Genomic DNA, 21,858 nt, shown 5'->3' on the forward strand with positions numbered 1-21,858 from the left:
GCTGGAAAATAGCTGCACACAAAGAGAGAACCCGAGTGATCTACAGAGGATCTCCCTTAGGTATTCAGCTGAGAACAAAGTAGCAAATTTTTGTGAGGAAACTATCTGAGGCTAGTAAAATAAATATGCCAAAAGGTAGCGGTAACAGTGCCTGATACTTATACAGGGCCAGAAATAGTACCTGGTCCCAATAGTGACATGCCTATTAGAATGACTACAATTAAAAAGATTGACCATAGCAAGTGTTGATGAGAATGTGGAGCAACTGGAATCCCCACACCCTGTTGGTAGGAATGCTAAGGGTGCAGCCATTTTGGAATGCAGTTTGTCAGACTCTTAAAAAGTCAAACATATTTCTACTCATGACTTTGCCATGTTTTCATATATAAATATTTGCCCAAGAGAGGTGGAAGCATGTATCCATAAAAGACTGGTACACACATGTTCACGACAGTTTTAACTGAAAGAGCATAAACTGAAAACACACTGAATGGACATTAACAAGTAAATGGATAAACAAATTTTGATACATCCTTACAGTGGAAATACTAAGCAATACAAGGAAATGGACCATTGATACATGCTACAACATAAGTGAATGTCACAGTAATTACACTGAGTGGAAGGAGCCAGAATAAAAATGTATATAGTATATGATTCAATTTGTATAAAATTCTAGAAAATTAATACACAGTGATAAAAATCAGGTCATTACTTCTCTGGGGAAAGGGTGGGGTGTGCACTGGCCAGAAAGGATGGGAAGGAGAGATTACATAAAAGATCAGAAAACTTTTAAAGATGATAGATATGTTCATTGTCTTGATTGTGCACTGGTGATAGTTTCACAAGTGCATACATATGCCAAAACTTAACAGTTACTACAACTTAAATATGTATAGTTTATTGTGTGTCAGTTATCTCTCAAACTAAAAAAAAAATGTATAAGCAAATGCTATTTAGCAAATGAAGGATAGACACAGTAGGTGCAATGGTTATTTAGAAAAGTGTATGAGAGAAATAGAAAATATAAATAACTTTCAGCTAAGGATAGCTCTACAAAGGGGGTGAGATATATGTTAGGACTAGAAAGTAAACGTTTTGGTAGGTAGATGAAAGATGAATGGGAATGTGTTCAATATAAATAGGGTCATTAAAGTGGAAAAAATCCAGGAATTTTCATAGGTTGAATTGGATGTGATCCCAACTAGATGATCTCACTGATATTAGAGGTGGACAGAGTGGTGAGATGGGTTGGAACTTCTGAATGACATGCCAAGAAGTCTTACAGCAGAATGCATAAGCCGTCTCAAGGAAGGAGCATATTGCCAGAAAAGCAGAGGGCACCAAACTGAGTCTTCAGAATCACTTGGGTTAAGTGAATTCAGGAAAAAGAGTTACAAAGTTTGTTTATTTTAAGGAGTGGATGTAGGGGAGCATGCAGTTATCGGAGTATTAAAGAGAACAATTGGTAGAAGAGCTTCAGAAACAAGGATACAGTTTTTTGAAACATTGAAGAAGTTGTAGGGAAGGGGAAGAATGAAAGGGCCATGGCTTTAGCAATGAGAAGATGTTGATTTCCTAAATAAACACAATAAATGGGTCTCTATGACAAACTGTGTCAAACATACTCCATTATCAAGAGGTCTTCTATCAGAGAAAAACTATCCTGTTAAGGTTGGTGATTTCTATGAGGGGAATTTCTGGAGGGCAAATTTGGCTTAATTTTTTTTCCATAAAAAATTTGGTTTATTTTTGGATCTACTGTGGATATCCAGAAACCCTGAGGACTCCTCGTCCAAGTCCCATTCCAAGTATTGTTAACACTAGATCCAAAATTATTTTGACATCTTTGAAGTTCAGAATTAGGCTATCTTAGAGACCTTGAGATTAGGAGGGACCCACATTTCCCCTTTTGAGTGTCAGAACCAGGCAATTCTGAAGAGTAGAGTAAATCAAATGTAGTTTAGGCTAGTGTCTTATTCTCTGAGTACAAATTAGTTAGGCTGCTATAAGTCACGTTCTTTTATTTTATAATAGAACAACCTGCTGTTGTTAAACGAGTTAGCACTATATTGTGAGCAAACCTTTAGCAGAAGGGTTGCAAAGGTGTATTGGTGCATGAAGCAGGGATACAGAGCTGAAGTGACAGATTTTACCAGCAGCAAATTAAAAGTGCTCTCTGGTAAAATTTACATGATATTTTCAGATAAATTGTGCATCCAGGACACATGGAGAATGACAAAATTGTGAACACCATCTCTGAATAGGAAAGTCATGATAGATATATGCTTAGCTCTCAAAGAGCAGTTCATTTAAAAATAAGCCATGTTTTCTTATAGTTTCAGGGCAAGACAAGAAAAAGTTGTTTTTAAAGGGAGTGAAGATATTGATCTCTGACAGCCGATCGTTTCAATCTAAGTGAAAACACCAGCTGTAGCAGCAGCGGCAACAAACTTACCAATTTTCCTCTTTATTTGAAAGGTTCCTTGGCCATTTGAAATGCTTTTTACCACAGGGTGAATAGAATAAGCTTTTGGTTTCATCTCCAGCTCTGAATAATGAGTAGCCCCTGTTTGAGGAGTCAGTAATCATCTTTTGAAATGTCGAGAATCGTGTTGATGAGGTGGACTTAGAGACTCTTCTGTGAGTAAGTTGTTGTAGGTCTTACTGAAAGTGGTCACTGAGACTCATCCACTCTTTTTATTCCTCTCGTATCTCCTCCCACAAGCCTCCTCAAAACATCACTCCTCTTCACCTGCCCCTAAAAAATCACTCTGATATTGGAGGCTAGATCCATCATTGCATTTGTAAGCCTAGAATCAAGGGAACTATTACTGCTTTTCTTCACAAGACTAGTTCTTTTTGCACATTTTTCATTATAAACTGTGCTGAAGGCATAAGGTTTCCCATATCGAGTCATAAAACATGTTGTATTTCAAGGAGGATGCACAGTTCTGGTTATTCTGGCCATGCTTTATTTGCACAGGGGCTGGTCTGGCAAGTAGCACTGATTGCCAAGATGGAAATCTAGAGCTGCTAAATTGTTTTGGAATGCATTATTTTACTTTGAAAGTAGAAAAATATTTAGTGTTTTTGAAACTAAAATGCAGCAATTTAGGAAAAACAGGAAAAAAACAGGTAAGTATTCTTAGGATTTTTGCAAAATTGGCATTTCAGATTTTTTTTTTTTTTTTTTTGCTTTAAAATAAAGTTTGTTGAAGTTATGGTAAAAATACAAAATACAACTAGCAGGAAAATTAGCTTTCATGAATGGAAACAGTTTGTCTCTAATAAAACACATTTTCCCCCTATTTCTGCTACCCCATCCTGTTTTTTAGGGTAATGTTCTAATCAGGACTTTTATGTTGGCTTTTTTGAAAGACCAAATATTTAATGTTAATTTTTGTTTGAAGTAGTGATGGCTTTGCCAGAAAACTATGAGCTCAAAATGTGATATTTATTACAGTGTTTGTGTCCTTACTGAAGAAAATTGAATATGAATAAGTGTTAATGAGTGTCCTGGGTATCCTATAAAGAATAATTTATTCCCACTCAATAAATGAGAAAGACCAAGGGCGGGGTGTGATAAATAGTACCAGATGAATATGCTGGACTTACGAAAAGACAACAATAGTATGGGCACAATAATAAATCCTTGAAAGACAGTTGTAATTCTTCCAAGACTTATGGAATGATCATTTTGCCTATGGAGAGACATCTAGGGTGATTAAATTATGTGCATTATTTTTTAGAGGGTTTATGTTTTTTCCAGTGAAAATCTTTATGATCTGTTCTCCAAATGTGAAATTCTTTTGCTATATGGGTAAATAAGTATCTTTGAAACTGGCTAGATAAGCACTGAATGTTCACAGTTGTTTTTTCTCACCATTTATACTGATGGAGAAATTTCCACACTCACTCACACACACACACACACACACACATCATCAGGGAATTTTTTTTTTTTTTAGTTTCCTATAGATTCTGAAGTCTTCCTAGTGATGCTAGTGTAAGCAGTCATTTCTGTTAGTTTTACACAGCTATTGCTTTGTGTTATAAAAAAAATAGTACCCTGGGACACCACAGGAACAATCAGACCAAGTAATCTGTTTTTTTTTTTCTAGAAGAAAATATTTGAGTGAGAGCCTTTGACATGGTATGTTTAAGAGGGAAAAGTAAAGTTAAAAGAAAATAGCTATAACGCAGAGATAAACTAAGAAAAGCATCTGGAGTAAATAGATAATTTGAAAAAAGAATAGAAAGTTATCTACCTGCATGTCCCCAACACATAGAATATATTTTCTGAGGTATAACTACAAATATTTTAACTGTTTTCCTATGTGTGGTTCTAATCATGGATGTCCAGTAACTTCCTTTGAATTGTTCTTACATATTCTAATTGCTGTTTTTATAAGAAATTATTTCCTGATGTTTAACCCAATTTTCGTTTATCCAGTATAACCTCATTGTTTCTAACTGGTGTAATCTGCAAACGCACTAACAAGCCTTTCATGGTTTTGTTTCTCCACAGATCTGAAACTTCATTGTTTTGTACCTTTGGCAGTTTTTATGAGGCATATCTAAAATAAACATGCAAAATACTGTCCTATCAAGTTAGATAAGTTGAAGCACCTCTAATGTATGATGGAAAGAAAAAGAGAGAGAAAAAATTTTTAATTAGGCTAAATTTCCTTATGACGACCAAACATTTTCGCCACGAATGTATTTGATTTTCTAAAACAGGGAAGTTGGAGATATATTAGTAGTCTTATATTCTGTTTTTGCTTTTGTTACATTTAGTAGAGAAGAGTAAGGACAGTTTTTTATGCATTTTACAAGCCTTTTAATTGTGTTGGCTTAGACTTGGAACAGACTTTTAAGAGTTTATAATTTTTAGAATTGAAACAATTTTTAGTTACATAAGACAATTCTCAAAATTAAGAGTAAAGAGCAAATTATTTATTTCCTTCCTAAAACTCTTCTCTTTGTGCCCTCATTACTATGAGCCAGCCACCTTCTTAAAAATCCTGTTTTGAATCTCTGTGTTAGTATATTCTTTCTTTGTCACCTACAGTCTCACCATCTTAACAGTCTAACCCATAAGCATCACTCCCATTAAGGCTTGAGAAACTAAGAAAAGAGATATATAGATATTTAGTCAATATTTCATGGAGTTGATAACAACACTTAACAACAAACATCATATAAATGAAATGTGGCTAACACTGTGGATAGCTATATTATATGGTTTTGAATAGTTAACCTATCATTGCACAAGCTTACTACTTTTGTGCAAGTTACTTAACCTCTCTGTGCATTTTACTTATCTACAAGTTGAGTATAATAATAATCTCTACTTCATGTATTGTTGTGAGGATCAAATTAATTAATATGTACAAAAAACACTTAGAAAATTTCCTGGCACAAAGTAAGCACTTACTAATTAGCTAGTGGTGGTAATAATAGTAATTTATACAAAATGTGATTTATCAGTTGCGTTGGTGGTTCAGTGGTAGAATTCTCGCCAGCAAAAATGTGATTTATCAAGGGAAAAGATATGGGCAATGTGATATACAAAAATGAATGAAGTTTTGGTACATACTGCACCTTGGATGAAAGTTAAAGGCATTCTTCTAAGGGAAGTAAGCCAGACACAAAAGGCATCAATATTTCTTTACCTATCTTCTTCCATCTTTGCTCTCTACTCCTCATCTTCAACCCATCTTAAGAGAAAAATGGAAGAGAAAGGATATGGAGAATATTTAAGAAAGAAGGAAGGAAAACAAAACAGTGAGGCAGAGGAAGAGGTGCAGGAGAGGGGCTTAATTTGCCTTTCCCATGGCTTTAAAGAACTCTTCAGTTTTATTTCCCTTGAATGAAACATCAAAAGGTAACGTTTTGATTAAAAAAATAAGTTTCCCAGTAGTGTTAGTCCTTACCAATATGTGAATTGGAAGACTGCGATAGCTCCAGATTTAATGATAATAGAAAGAGTCTGGACTGGTGCAGAAGACGGAGCTGGTGAGTCAGCTGGCTGCCTTTATCTGTCTTTCTCTACTTCCCCAAGTCCTCTGAGACTGAAAGAAAGGAGAATTTCATACAGGAGGTCATTTGGTGAACATCTAAGTGTTGGACCGAGAAAGAATGGGGGTTTGAGTCACAGGATTTGGAATTAAATAAGGGATCATGTGACAGTAACTAGTTATTTGTTTATAGAGTCTGTGCACACAGTATATCTTAAATCTGTTAATTAGCCTAGAGGAAAAGAGGAATGATGATGGAAAAGAGGAAAGATATTTTGGAGTTAAAAAGACTTTTTATATTAATGTTAGAAAAAAATGCTAAAGATGACTTTAGTTGTGTACCACAAATAAATTGTTTTGTTTCATATATTTTTTTGATTTGAGGATGGAATTGAGTTGCCTTTGTCTGTTATTAAATTTGGCTTCTTGTAGTTTAGAAAATAAGGGTTATAGTTTTCAAACATTAAGAATATATTTGCCTTTAATTTGATTCACTTTATTTGACCTAAAAGGAATAGAAGCCAGATTATCTATGATTATGATGAATGGAATTTTCTAGGAAATGAAATTGGTTCAATGAGAGCAATTACTGTTTTTCATTGTTGTTAGCTCAGAAGTAGAGCCAGTCTTTCTGCTGTTCTTCACAGACGTCTCTCAGATATTATAGTCAATTTGCCTTACCCAGAGGTGAAGGAGGCGTTTCAGGATAAATTGTTATACTGTCAAGAAGGTTGCATGTGGATAATGATGAAAGGCTTTGGTAAAAATCACAATGTCTGAGGCTGATTTTTCAGGAAGAGAATTGACTATTTAATCTTCTCTCATTCAGGCAATTGTGTACAATCAAGTATCATTGGATAATTTTTAGTAACTTTCATTTTGGAAAGGAAAATTTGAGGAAACAATGTAAGCTCAGAGGAAAGATGAACTTTAAAAAATTTTTTAAGACTTAATTTTTTAGAGCAGATTTAGGCATACAATAAAATTGAGAAGAAGGTGAGGAGACTTCCCAGACACCCTCTGCGCCCACACATGGGTAGCCTCTCCATTATCAACACGACACACCAAAGTAGACGGTTTTACCAAGGATGAACCTATACTGACACATCAGTCATAATCACCCAAAGTGTGTAGTTTACCTAAGAGGTCACTCTTGTTGTACATTCAGTGGGTTTAGACAAATGTGTAATAACTTATATCCATCAGTATAATATCATACAGAGTATTTTCCCTTCCTTAAAAATCTTTGCTCTGCCTATTCATCACGCCTGCCTGGCTACCACTGATCATTTATTGTCTTAATAGTTTTGCCTTTTCCAGAATATCATATAGTTGGAATCATACAGCATATAGCCTTCTCAGATCACTTAGAAAGACTGACTTTTGAAAGAGTAAATCTACATGTAACACTTTGATGAAATATTCATTTAATACCCTTGTCCGACAGAAAATTACATTCATCACTGATGTATCAATGGAAGAACATGTTCTAAAAATGGGTTTCATAAGGGAGAGTATTAACTTTCTTTTTACTGATATTTGCTTTAATAAAAATTATATTTAATTAAATTATATTTGCTTTTAAATAAACTGAAGTGAAGGAAATCCATTTATAATTAAACAGAGAGAAATACTTTATTTTTTAAATGCTCCTCTCCCCTTTCTCTAAGTTTTATATCCTCAGTTTTCTCAATTGGTATAATAGTAAAAGAAAAACATAAAATAGGATTTTCCTGTTTATTAGCATTCTGAAATAGGAGATTTCTGAAAAATTATTGGTGGATCTCGAGGAAATGTTTATGACATCTGAGATGACGCTGAATCAAATATTCAGTAGTCTTTGTGAGCAAAATTACACAGTAGATGGTTTGTCTTAATTGCCCTTGTTGGAGTTCCTCCCCAGTTGTATAATTCCTTTGTTCCTGTGACCTCCAACACACATACACACACACAATCTACCCCATGTCCTGTCTTAACCATCTAGTAGGGATAATAACTAATGGCTTACTATGGGTGTAAACTAATAATGGTTTAGGTGCTGTCAGAGAAAAACCAGAGCTGGACAGTAGTTGAATCGGTAAAAACAAAAATAGATTTTATTCAGATCTGTTGCAGTAGGGGTAAGGAGATGTCAGCATAGATCTGGGCTCAATTCTGAATACTGCAAGGAAAAATGGAGATTTTTTTAGTGAACGAGTGGGGTGGGGTCAGTGGGTGGAACATTGCTAAGTCGAAACATGAGGGACGAGGGAATCTAGCTAAACTGACTTAACAGGATTCTTGCTAATCAGGCCAGAATGATCAGACGCTCCCCTGGAGGATGAGGAATCTGATTAGATATTGAGGGTGATTAGATATTGAGGGTGATCAGGTACTGAGGATGTGGGTTCTGGTTAAACTGATTTAACAGAGTTCTTTTGAAACTCGATTTTAGAAGGGCATGTACAGAGGGCCTATGAGAAGGTTCAGGAGTCTGACCGAAGTTTGATTAAGCAAAGAATCTGTCAGTACAAAGTGTATGGTGATTTATTTGCATTTTAGAGAAGAAAAAATGTGGAAAGGTTGGAAGATGAGATTGGAATGATAATCTCATAGTGCAGTTAACTCTGGGTGAAAACCTTTCAAAATTACCTTTCCTACCAAGGATGTCAATGCTGTTCTCCTACTCCATGTAATGTGCTTGCATGCACGTGTGTGCACGCACACACACACAGGCATGTGATAGTGGAATGAATAACGAATAACGAACTTTTGAAAAGGTACTCACCCAGCTGTACCACTATTCTGACTTGAGCTTTTTCACTAACTAGATTTTTAACCCTCAAAGGCAGCCTTTGCCAAGCTGTACATGTTGTCATAAGGACAACACTAGAAAGTATTGTAAATTAAGTTCTGCTCTGTTGTCACAATGGGGCAGTGTCAAGCACAATTTCATTTTATTTCAAACCTTTTATTTGAAGGATATTTTCACACACATCTGAATGATACCTTCCTTTTCAGGGTAATTGTTTATTAATTTGAGAAACTGTATGTAGATTTTTACCTGTATGATACCAAGTTACCAGATAAAGGTAGACAAGTCAGTAAATAACACTTTAAAATTGTAAAACTGTATGTGTTGTTTGTGCCTCCATCTAGAAGACGAACATCATAAAGCACATCTGAAGAGAAACATCTCCCCAGTGACTGCTGTGTGCCTGAAATACCCAGTTCTAGTCTACAAATGGCACATGGGGTAGAAGTCCTGTGACATTGTGCACATCTCTTGAAACCAGTAAGACATTTAGCCATGCCCATAAGGTAATGTGTTCATGCATATTTGATTATTACATTAATTGTCACATTAGAAAGTAGAAAGCAGGACGCTGAGGGAATAAGACATGGGATGTGAGGCTTTCGTTGGAAGAGAAACACACTAACTGGCCAGTCCTACAGCACATTGATCTAGGTCAGGAACCCCTGTTGGGAGTTGACAAAAAGATTTAGCACCAAGGAACAAATTTCCAAGTAAAAACAAAATGATTTGTGGAAATGGTTCAAGATCTAACTTTAACTTTGTAATTGTTCATTTTTTAGAGAGCAAGTATTCTTTATACCCAGATGTCTGTTTATTTAAAGATAATGTTGAAGTATGAGAATTAGAGGAACTTGGCAATAGAACCTTCTGACAAATAATATTGTGAAGAGATAGTGCAGTAGACTGAAGACTTATGTGTATTGTGTTGAAGCATTTTATTAATTGAGTAAAAGCGAAAGATTTCTGTGCTTTTGATATCTAACTCTAATTAACTTCAGGAAAAGTCAAAGCTGTAAAATTGTTTTGAACCTAAGCAAGTAAAACTCCTGCTCTGTCTGCCAAGGGTATGTCATTCCTGATGTAGTTTCTGGACTCCTGGGATGAGAAGTGTAAACAGTGAAAAGGAATCACAATAAGGCGATCTGTCTTTTCAGTGCAGTTGGGTGGGGCACAATGAGGGCAGAGGGAGGGGAGGAAGCAGGAATGAGCAGGGGAAATGAGGCTTAGACGCCTAAAAGGAGGATGTGCTTTACATTCCAGACTGAAATGCTACTTCAGTTACTGCTGCAGTTCTGAATTTTTCACATAGTTTAGGACAGAAGAAAGTAGCAATTCTTGTCTCTGTGCCACAGGGGTCCTTGTTCTCTAGGGTTTGAATATGAATTTGAAGTTTATTGGCCTAGGGGGTAGGAGTAAGGATAAACAGCATCAGTTTGTAACCTGACCTGAGGACAATACTCAGCTGAGTGTCACTCACTGTGACGTCTCCAGCACCATTCAAGCTGTCTGGATCAAGGTCGGCTGTCAAGCAGTATGGAGTGAAGGAGTGACCTGAAGGGCACCTTCACACTGTCACGGTTTGTTCATATTAGGAATCTCCAACCTTTTGTCAAGAGAAACTGCTTTTAAATTTTGTGAAGCCTTGATTTAAACATGCATTCATTCAACAAATGTTTTCTGAGGACCTCCTATGCATTTTTCTATTGAGATATAATTGACATATAGCATTGTGTAGGTTTAAGTTGCACAGCGATGTTGGTTTGTTACATTTATAAGATGATTATCACCTTAGGGTTACTTAACATCACTATCATGCCACATGTATGTTATTTCCTTTTTGTGGTGAGAACAATTAAGATTTAATCTCTTAGCAGCTTTGAAGTATATATTACGGTATTGTTGACTGTGCTGTGCAGTAGATCTTCAGAACTTACATATGTACATATTGTAAGTTTGTGCCCTTTAAGAACATCTGCCTAATGTTCCCAGCCTTCAGACCCTGGTAATCACCACTCCACTTTTGGTTTCCATGAGTTTAGCATTTTTAAATTCCACATGTAAGTGATGTCATACAGCATTTTTTTCTCTGACTTATCTCACTTAACATGATACTCTCAAAGTCCATCCATGTCATACAGATGGCAGGATTTCCTTCTTTCTCATGACTGATAATATTCCACTCTGTGTGTGTGATCTCCTTTATCCATTTATCCCCTGTTGGACATTTAGGTTGATTCCATATTTTGGCTATTGTGAATAATGCTGCTATGAACTGGAATGTGCAGATATCTCTTCCAGATACTGACTTCAATTCCTTTAGATGTATGCTCAGGAGTAGGATTACTGTATCATATGGTGGATCAATTTTTACTTTTTTAGGAACCGCCATACTGTCTTCTGTAATAGCTGTACCATTTTATAGTTGAACAATGTATAAGGGCTCCCTTTTTCCACATCCTTGCCAGCATTTACTATCTTTTGTCTTTTTAGTGATAGCCATCCTAACAGGTGTGAGGTGATATCTCATTGTGGTTTTGATCTGCATTTCCCAGATGATTAGTGATATTGATCATGTTTTCATATTACCCATTGACCAATTGTATGTCTTCTTTAGAAAAATGTTTATTTGGGTCGCCTTTTCAATTTGATTGTTTCCTTTGCCATACAGAAGCTCTTTAGTTTAATGTAGTCCTGCTTGCTTATTTTAGTTTTTGTTGCCTGTGCTTTTGGTACCTTTTCCAAGAAATCACTGCCATGGCTAATGTTAGGGATCTTTTCCCCTATGTGTTCTTCTAGAAGTTTTACAGATTCTGTTCTTTCATTTAAATCTTTGACCCATTTCAAGTTATTTTTCGTGAGTTGTGTTAGATAGGGGTCCAGTTTCATTCTTTAACATATGGATATCTAGTTTTCCAAACACCAAGTAAGAGACCCTCCTTTTCCCATTGTGTATTTTTGTCACCCTTGTGAAAACTTATTTGACCGTACATGTATAGGTGTATGTCTGGACTCTATTCTGTTCCACTAGTTTATGTGCCTTTTTTTATGCCAGCGCCATGCTGTTTTGATCACTATAGCTTTGTAATATAGATTGAAATCAGGTGGTGTATCGCCTCTAGTTTTGTTCTTTCTCAGGATTGCTTTGGCTATTCATGGTATTTTGTAGTTACCAACACATTTTAGGATACATTTTTTCTATTTTTGTGAGAAATGCCATTGGGATTTTGATTAGAATTGCTTTGAATCTGTAGGTATCTTTGGGTAGCATTATGGATATTTTCACACTGTGAGTTTTTCCAATTCAAGAACATGGGATATCTCTTCAGTTATTTGTGTCTTCTTTAATCTATTTCATGAGTATCTCAGAGTTTTCATTTTTCAGATATTTTTTCCTCCTTTGTTAAATTGATTTCTAAATATCTCACTGATTTAACTGCTATTGCAAATGGGATTGCTTTCTTAATTTCTTTTTCAGATAACTTTTTGTTAGGGTTTAGAGATGCAACCAATTTCTGTATATTGACTTTGTATCCTGAACCTTTACTGAATGCATTTATTACTTCTAACAGTTTTTAAGTGGTGTATTTAGGATTTTCTGTATGTAAGATCTTGTCATCAGCAATAATTTTACTCCTTTTTTTTCTGATATGGATGCCTTTTATTCCTTTTTCTTGCCTAACTGCTCTAGGTAGGACTTCCAGTACAATGCTGAATAGAAATGACAACAGTGAGCATCCCTTTTTTGTTCCTGAACATAGAGAAGAGGATCTTAAATTTACCATTGAGTTTGATGTTAGCTGTAAGCTTTTCATTTATGGCCTTTATTATGTTGAAGAACATTTCTTTTATACCCAATTTGTTGAGCCTTTTTTTTTTTTTAATATTGAAAGGATGTATTTTATCAAATGCTTCTTCTGCATCTATTGAGATGACCATATGATTTTTATTTTTCATTCTGTTAATGTGATGTATCATATTTATTGATTTCTGTATGTTGATGTATCCTTGCATCCCTGGGATAAGTCCCACTTGATCATGGTGACTGATCTTCCTATATATTAATGATTAATTTTTTTCTGGCAGCTTGCTGTGATATAGATACAATCTGTGTTAGCTACTGAAGATAAAACAGTGAACATATTCTCATCGTATCTCCCCTAGATGATTGCTGTAAAGGCAAACTAATCATTTTTAAATGTTGATCTCGATACACACCTTGAAAAAAGAAGTCCGATGTACAGTGTGGGTACACGATGAACAGAGGAGCACCTTTGCCTTGTGATTAGGGAAAGCATCTCAGAGAACAGGAAGTCTGAGACCTAAACAAAGTTGGGGAGCTGATTATAAAGTACTGAGGAGGAAATACTGACAGAAGAGAGACTGTGCTGTTTGTACTTCCTTCCATTCTAAGGTACTCTCTAAATCTCAAGAGGGAAGATATTAAATAATGTCCCTTAGTCATCAGGCAAAGTTTTAGTTTTGTTCAATGGACTGGATTATACATGCTTATAATATATAAATCTCCCTATTGAAAATGTCTAAATGATTCTTGGTAATCGAATGTGTACTTTAAAGTAGTGTGCTTTATACAATTTCAAGGAAGGGAGGCATTATTACTGATGGAAGACATTCTGTTTTCACAAAGGATTATTGCATTCCTCCTTGTGGAGGCAAGCCTCATACAGATTACATGATGCTTTTGCGGTGGCAGATGTTCAGTGTGTTTGCTGAGTTGAATTGCAGCTTATATTGTGCCATATTAGGTTCCTTACAATTAGGCATTTTCACATTGAGTTGCAAAATTACCCATTTCCAAGGAATATATGAATTCAGTGGCTCTCAACTATCTTACATATCTAGGAGTAGAACAGACCAATGAATCTTGGATCTTCATCACCAAGAAATAATCTGTTTAGGGCACTGTCTTTAGGCAAATATTATCATCTCTACTTCAGAGATGATGCAGCTAAAAGGCTAAAGGACTTGCTCAGAGTCCTACAGCACCCTTCATATTTTTATATGGCGTTTCTATCGTAAAGTAAAAATGCTTACTGTCTTCCTCAAGGAACATGTGTCAGGGAGCTATACTCCTGTGGGGTAAGTTTAAATTATTTGTACATGTCTTGCAGGAAGTCAGTGGCACAGCTGTATATAAAACCTAAGACATTTGACCCTGGGTAACTTTGAACTTTTCTCTTAGTATCAAAAGCAAACATTGTGAGTCATTTTAGTATAAATCAGTGTCTTTCTGAAACCTTCGAGAGAGAAAACCTTCACAGATCATAAAATAAGAAATAGAAACCATGAGTGAGTGAACTGCTTCCTAGTCTTTAGAACAGTTGAAGTATTTATCCTTTAACAATATAAAAATTACACGTATACATAGAACTGCCATTAGGAAATTCATATTTTGAATATTCTTGGAAGCCTTATCAGAAGTTTGGTTTCTTTAGGGGTTTCTCATCTATCCTAAGAATCTCTGATTTGTCTTCATGTTAGGATATAGGCAGAACTGCAAAGTTTGCTTTTTTGTTTTCTGTTTTTGCTGTTTTTCACTTCTCTCATCCTCTGTTGCTTTGTATCCTCAAAGCACAACTTTGCAGCATGAGATTTCCTCATTTTCCTTCTCATGGTGCACCAGAAGCCTCTTTTGTGTGGTAGATAAAGTCTACAGGCCCGAGCACCTACTCTTTCTTTGTATCTCTTTCTGCATCCTTTTCCCCTTCTCTTTGCTCTGATAATCTGATAAATTAATATTCCTTACAGTTTTAATGACCGCTAATAGATAAATGCATCTTAATGACTGTTAATGGCTTAATCTGCAACACCTCCTGGGTAAAATATTTGCATTTTAAAAGGGCTTTTTACAATCATAACCTTATTTAAATAGATGGCTCAGTGTGAGAATCTAAAACTTGTTGACAGATCACTAGGGAGAAGCACCATTTTAGATTTTTTTACATTTTAACATCTCTCAGAACAAAGATACAGTCTCAAAATTGGTGTGATAAGACACTCACTCATAGGATAATTGGAAGCATTCTTTTTTCATTCTTGGTGATGTGTAAAATAACAACATGATATGAATGATGTTTTAGATTTGATGAAATACAGTAGCTATATATTGCCACCCTTCAAACTATGCCCTGTGGTAGGTGGTAACAACCTCCCTTATTACACTTCACTCTCACAAACTCACTCCTACGTAAACTGAGTACACATAAATAAACAAATATTCCTGCACTACTAGACTTTGGACATTTCTTAATTGGCTTCTGTAGAAGCTTCAGTTAAATTTGAGAGTTTTTTATGTTTTTTTGGCCATATTAAGGAAGCTTCACAAACTTGGTTTAAGAATGTTTCTAAGAAATCTGCACTGAAAGTGATATTTTTATTTATGACATTCATTTGCTATTTTTAAAAGTGTCTTTTATAATACTTTGATTCCTTTTGTTCTGTCTCACTTTGCTTTGAGAGAGAAGTGATAAATATGAGTAAATACTGTGGATGAATATAGTGTCTTGAAGGACTGGCTATCCTTTCAAAGATGAAAAGGCTTTGTATCTGTAATTACTGATCATGTGATACACAATTTCAAATAAAAGAATTAGTGTCGTTCTTTCTTTTTGGAAGACATTAGAAACAATTGCAGAATAAAAAGCAAGCTCATCAACAACAAAAAAATCAGTCGGAAAATTGGCTAAAATTCAGCTCTTTGTGCTCTTGAGACTGAAGGCTGTAGCTGAAAGAAAGCTCTCCAATTTTCTACCATGCAAATCCCTTGCCTCTTTTAGATTGGTTTACTTTTAGATTGGTTTACTCTTAGATTGGTTTACTCTTTTGAAGCAGTTAAGTAGTAGCATTTCTTCCAAGAAAAATATTTATTTAAATAATTCTTTGCAAATTCTGCTAATTTATTCTTCCTGCCTCCCACTCTACTCCATTGCCTTCCCTGTACCACCAGCTTGGGTTATGAGGTATGGATACTAATATATGTAGCTCTATGGTGTCTTTTACTTTTGTTTCCTTTCAAGTTTAAAATTGGGTAGTGGAGATTTAAGGGCTTTCAAAATTGGAATACCAGTCATTTTCACTAGTGACAATGAATATGTACATTTTCAGTGTTCTTTGTGAATGCACAGGGTTTTATCATCATAGTATTATATTTAGAATATTTTCAAAGGTTTGGAAGTAAGGTTGAGTCTGGCAGAGCCACTGTTATGCATATATTTTTTCAGTTGCAGAATAAATTTGAAAATATAAAGAACTATTATTTTGATGGAATTATCATTATGCATGGCACTTAGTAAAATTATAAACTCACTAGTAACTGCAAAATGTTATTATTAAACCATTAGCTCCTTCTTGATATCTCAGCCTGGATTAGTGTTTTTCAGATTAACAATTTTCAAAAAGAATTGACCTGAGTAAGTGAGAAATAGGCTAGGTGACTGTTACTATCAGAGTAGAAAAAAATCTGATTAACTTGATGCAGTGCTGATGAGTAATGGCAAAAGAAGGTTGCTACAAGCAAATAAAGAGGGTTTGAGAGGGTGTGGACTCAGAAAACAAATTTTATCTTCTTTATATTTTTGCCTAGGGTTAGCCCAGGGGCGTTGGAAATGAATGGCTGGCCTGTGGCTGGCAGCAGTGTTGCAAAAATTAACATCATTTTAACATACAAATCCGTACCTTTTGAACTCTTTGACTGCATTTTCAAGTGAAACTAAATCCTTTAACTGCCATGCTGTTACAACAAGGAAGGTGTGTATATAGAAGGTGCCCACGAAAGCCTGTCAGACCAAGGCTCTGTGAAATGTGGTTTTGTCAAGAAAGGCACCTGTGAGTCTATTACAAGTACAGTACAATGTGGTCTATAATGAATCGCCATCCCTGGAGAGCTCTTAAAATAGAATAGACAGCCAGGTCTTTGGTGGTTTAAGCATTAAATTGCCTAAAGGAAAGAATCTCCTCAGATGACCTCCCAATGCCCCTTTTAGCTTTTTAATTCCAAGTCTGAGATAGCTGACTTTTGAAGTGCACTGAGTATATAAATGTGTGCAAGTTTGTTTAGTGTGAATATATAGATATGTGTGTATATGTATATATGTGTATGTAAAAACATACACATAGTTACATTATCTATGTTCGATATTTTTATGTTCCTTTTTCTTACTTTGTTTCTCTGCAGGATTTATTCTCTTTCCATATATTTGCTTCATATGCAAAAATATATTACTTTTGCAGTTGGATGGCAAACATGTGTGGTGGTTCTTGAAGGTTTAGTTTCCTCACAGAATGATTTTATTCCTGAGATTTTCCTAACAGATAACTATGTATGTCTGTTTAATTTTAAATATTATTGGCAGAGGGTGAAAGGAATATTTTCAATATAGTATGAGCTTTATTCTTTACTAGGAGAAAAAATGTGGAATATATAGTTTAATATGGTGACACATGATTTTTATAGTTACCACTAAAAAAGGAGCATGTGGGGGTAGAATCAACATCTGCTTACATTTTGTTGTTGTTTGTGGAACAATAAAGGCTTTTCTGGAATAGTTTTTCTGATTAGAGGCATGAGACCACAGAGAATTAAACATTTATACACTGTGATTTGGCTTTAATTTTTAATGACTATAGTTGGTCAAAATGATAAAGTACAGGAAATGCCATGTGGCTTAGCAAGCACATCTACAACAGTGAATAAAACCACCTACCTCAGGGTCAGACACTAACTAGAGAAAGGACTCCTCCCAAAGAGTAAATATGAACATTCCTATCCATATTTGCGTTCGTGATGAAAAGCAGTCTGCTCCACTGGGACTCCTGTGACAGTCATTGTGGGGAAAGTTCAATGCCTTGTGCATTGTTGTGTTTAGAACTACCTCAGGAGCTGTTTCTTGATAATGAGATTATCTGTCCACAAGGAGCTGGTCATGGTCAGAAGACAGAGATTTCATCAAAATGCAGAGAATTGCTCACAAGTGTTTGCTGCTTTTACTTACACTAAAGGACAAAACTTTTCATTTCTCAGCTCTCCAATAATTCCTCCTCACATTTCAGTATCACAGGAGCTATTCATAGGTGTGTGTGTGTGCATGCTTGATTAATTCACAAATTCTAAAGGGCAGGCAATTCTTGGCCACTTGCTCGAAGACAATACTGATAGTATTTCAGTTAGCTCAAACCCTATTTTGTCCTGCATTTGCTGCTTTTGCCAAACTGCCATCTGGTTGCTCTGTCATCTCTCGTCAGCTCTTCCGTGATTAGGAAAGAGCACTTCTTTGGGCAAGATGCTAGGTGCAGCTGTTAATAGGAACCAAGGATTTCTTCCTGGTACTTGGAACAAAATGGTTAGCAGCAGCAGCAACTTGAAAATAGAAAATTTGAAACTCTGCTCATAAAATACATAAAATGTTAAGTTTTTATAGCTAATACAAATTGAAAAAGAACACCAAAGTTTATGCTCTGTTCTTAACAAAAATCAAAAAAACCTAATGAGAATTGAGTGTTATATCTAAAAATATTTAAGGAACATTGCTTTGCCTATAATTTATGGTTTCTCTTTGGGATAGCTTGATTGAGCAGTTATTTATGTATATAACTTACTAAACTGTTACAGGATTTATAGAAAAAGTGGAAGACATGGCTGGGCAAGCCCTCCCAGTGTACAGCTCCCTAGAAAACTATTGCCTGATACTGCTTAGAGTCCATAAATGAGGCCTCTTTTTCATTGTGTCTCTGCCTATTTTGTAATTGTATTGGTCTGAGCGTCGGGTGTACAACTGGTGTGAAACCTGTCCACCAGGATGAGATAGGTAGTCAGAAAGAGGTTATTTGCCCCCAGTGCCTAAGCCAAGTTGACCTGTATTGCCTGGTCCTTTGTTGACCAGTATCATTTAATCCATGGTCAAAATAGTGAAGTGGGAGTTACCAAGAGAAAGTAGAAAGACTAGAGAGAGAGGCAGTCCTATTACTACACTGGGGGAGTGCTTAAAGTACATGATGGAGAGCATGAAGGGGCTTGCTCTTAACTGGCCTTTAACTCATAGTGGCTGCACCCACTTATGGAAAGCATCCCAGCAACACCATAGGTTCTGGATGGTCAGACATCTCATATCTGGGCAAGGAACTGGTAAAGATTTAGGAGAGGGGCTGATAGTATTTCCTCCAACAGTCTCCTCTAATGAAGGGTGGAAATTCCATCATTCTTATGAAGTGGCAACATGAGAAGGATTCATCACAATAACTCTTCCTGCCTTTAAGAAATTTACATTTTTTTTTTGTGAATCCAGACAAATAAAACCAAAGCAATAATAAATCATATTTCCCCACATGGAATAAAGAGCTAAATTGTGACTTATAGAATATGGGTATTTTCTACTCAACATTAAAAACATTGGCATTGAGTTAGGTTATATATAAGGAATTGTCTCTCTCCCTGAATTTGCCAAAACCAACAGGAAAAAGACTCCCTGCTAGTTATAAAGGTATAAAAAGAACAGAATGGAGAGAATATGAAAAGAAAATAAAAGCACATCTTATTAATTTATTCAATAAACATTCATTTTTTTATTTTGAGAAGCAGTATTGCAATAGAGGTTGTGAATTTCAGCTTTGGAGCCATTAAGTCCTAGGTTTGAATTCTACCATTGCTGCCTCACTGTAGTTTTATGACCTTGAAAAACATAACTAACATCACTAAGACTATTTTCTTGTATGAAAGTGAGGATAATAATAGCACTTAAGGATTAGGATTGTCGTCAAGAAAATATGCAGGTCACCTAGTGCAGGGTTCCTGGCCCATAACAGTTACTAATGAAGATAATTTACATTGCCAGTAATGTAAATGGATGAAACAGAATAGGTGAAAATCTTTCTTTCGAGTGGAAGGTGGTTTGCTACAGTAGGAAGTTAGTTCAATTTTTAAGTGTTGTATTTCTAGAGGATCAGGTCTGAATAAAAAGAAAGAATAATTTAAAAGTGTACCACTAATATTTTCCTTCATGTCATGAAAGTATGTAGACATCTATAAAATAAAAATGAGAACACACTTTTTTTTTTCTTTCTGGAGGAAAGCGTGTGTAACACAAATAGGTAAATCTTAGAATAAATTTTATTAGGATGCTTATTACCACTGCAGCATACAAATGACACCCCATTGAGAGCCTCAGGAGCACCTCATGTGTACTGAGGGCAGCAGGGTATCATTATTTTCTAGTAAATGGCAAGTTTATTGGTAAAAAAATAAAATTGATATTCTTCAGGTGAATGTGTAAGGAACCATGGATGCATAATTCTGAATAATAAGACTAATTCTAACTGTCATATGAGAGACCTAGTCTTCTAAAGCTACCCTCAGGGCAGCGCCAGGTCTATTTTGTTCACAGACAAATCTCAAATTTATAACATGTTCCTGCCAGTTAGCTGGTGTTCAGTACATTATAGAGTTGCTAAGTGAGTGAGAAATCTATGGTCATACTTCATATGTTGTACTGCCTAGAGGGCCACTTCCTAGTACAGTGGTAAGGACATTGAATTTGGAATTGAAGAGCTAAGTATGAAAACAAGAGACCTTGGAGACATTTTTCTGCTCAAGAAATTATTTTATAGATTAAGATAATAGAGACAAAATCATTTGGAGAACTGTAAATTTGCAGTACATAGTCTTGAAAGCTTATTACTCCATTTGATTCCCTGATCCCGTAGTTTTACCTATTGCATAGTTCTTTAATCTCATTTGTACCTGTACTCTCTTGAGTGCTATCCGAGAAAGCCACTTAACATTATTTTTGCTCAATAACACTAATATTCCAGTTATTTTTAAATACAGATCATTAAAAGCTTAGAACAATTCTGCTTGCTGGAAGATATTCGTGCATTTTAAAAATGTACCGTACCTGATTTAAAAAAAAAAAAATATATATATATATTTAAATATATATATATATATATATATAAAAAAACAAGAGAAAGAATAGATGAGGAAAATGTCCTTTGGTGTTTTCAATAAACTCCCTAAAAGTCTGGTGCCTAGAACAAGGAAGCTAAAGTTAAAGATACACACTAGAAACTTTGAAATCAGAGAGTTTGATTTCATTCTCTATATAATGTATTAGGTGATCGTGATGGATATTTAAAATGCTTATGCATGTAAATTTGTACTGTATCAACTGTAAATTTATGACAGTCTGTCGTTCATTCAGTTTAAATTCATTAAGTTTTTATGGAATGTGTTGGTGTATTAATTTGGGTGGTTTTTGTAGGTCCAGTGGATCAGTAGTCACAGTATGATGCCTTAGGAAGACAAGAGCTCCCTGGTTTTTATTCTAGGACCGCGACATTATGGTGAAAAGATTTTTGTTTGGAATAAGCAGCCTCAGTGAGAATTCCAGCCCACTGAGTTATCAGTAACTTAATTTTGTGCAGCTTATTTAACCTAAGCCTTAATTTTCTCCTCTAAAAGTGGGCATGCTATTGTCTATGCTGTACCACTGTTATGAAGATTAAGTAAAATCATGATTGAAGGGCAGTCGGTGAAGTATCCAGCATATAAACTATAGTTAGTAACTGGCAGCTCTTGTTATTTACATACTTGTTAGTTTGAACTTTATTAGTGGTACTTATATAGATAAATAGATCAGTTATGTATACTGCATCTTACTATACTTTAAATGACTAGAGGTTGAGACTTAATGGTATTTTGAATGTCCCCCAGCTTTAAAACATAATTCTTTAAAGTCTGAGTTCAGCTAAATCACTTGTACTGTGTATATACAAAGTTGGTATATAAATATAGAATTTATTGAGCTGTGGAATATATGATCTCATTTTTTGGTTTTGATTTATACTATTACTTTATGACTGGTTAATAGCTGGAAGGCCAAAGTTCAATGGGTTGTTTAAATAAAAGTGCACTTTGTTTTTCAAAAACTGAAAAAACATGGAAGCTCTAAACTTACTAGCTAAACTAAGAGCAGATCAGAAAAATCTTATATAGCATAAGAGGAAGTAATTCTTACAGTCTTAGTATAA

At 35.3% G+C, this 21,858-nt stretch overlaps 1 protein-coding gene across 9 annotated transcripts in view; it reads left to right on the forward strand.

Moving 5' to 3' along the window:
• Positions 1 to 21,858, forward strand: part of CCSER1 (coiled-coil serine rich protein 1) — a 1,107,668-nt gene that overhangs the window by 36,701 nt on the left and 1,049,109 nt on the right. The window contains exon 1 of one of the 9 annotated variants that reach the window (XM_032459731.1): positions 9,132 to 9,323. The exons of the other annotated variants lie outside the window; for them this stretch is intronic. The gene's annotated coding sequence lies outside the window, so the exon portion shown is untranslated. Of the gene's footprint in view, positions 1 to 9,131; positions 9,324 to 21,858 lie in introns of those variants that run through there. 9 annotated transcript variants of the gene reach the window in all.

The sequence above is a fragment of the Camelus ferus genome, chromosome 2 (assembly GCF_009834535.1).
Source record: "Camelus ferus isolate YT-003-E chromosome 2, BCGSAC_Cfer_1.0, whole genome shotgun sequence".
Taxonomy (NCBI): domain Eukaryota; kingdom Metazoa; phylum Chordata; class Mammalia; order Artiodactyla; family Camelidae; genus Camelus; species Camelus ferus.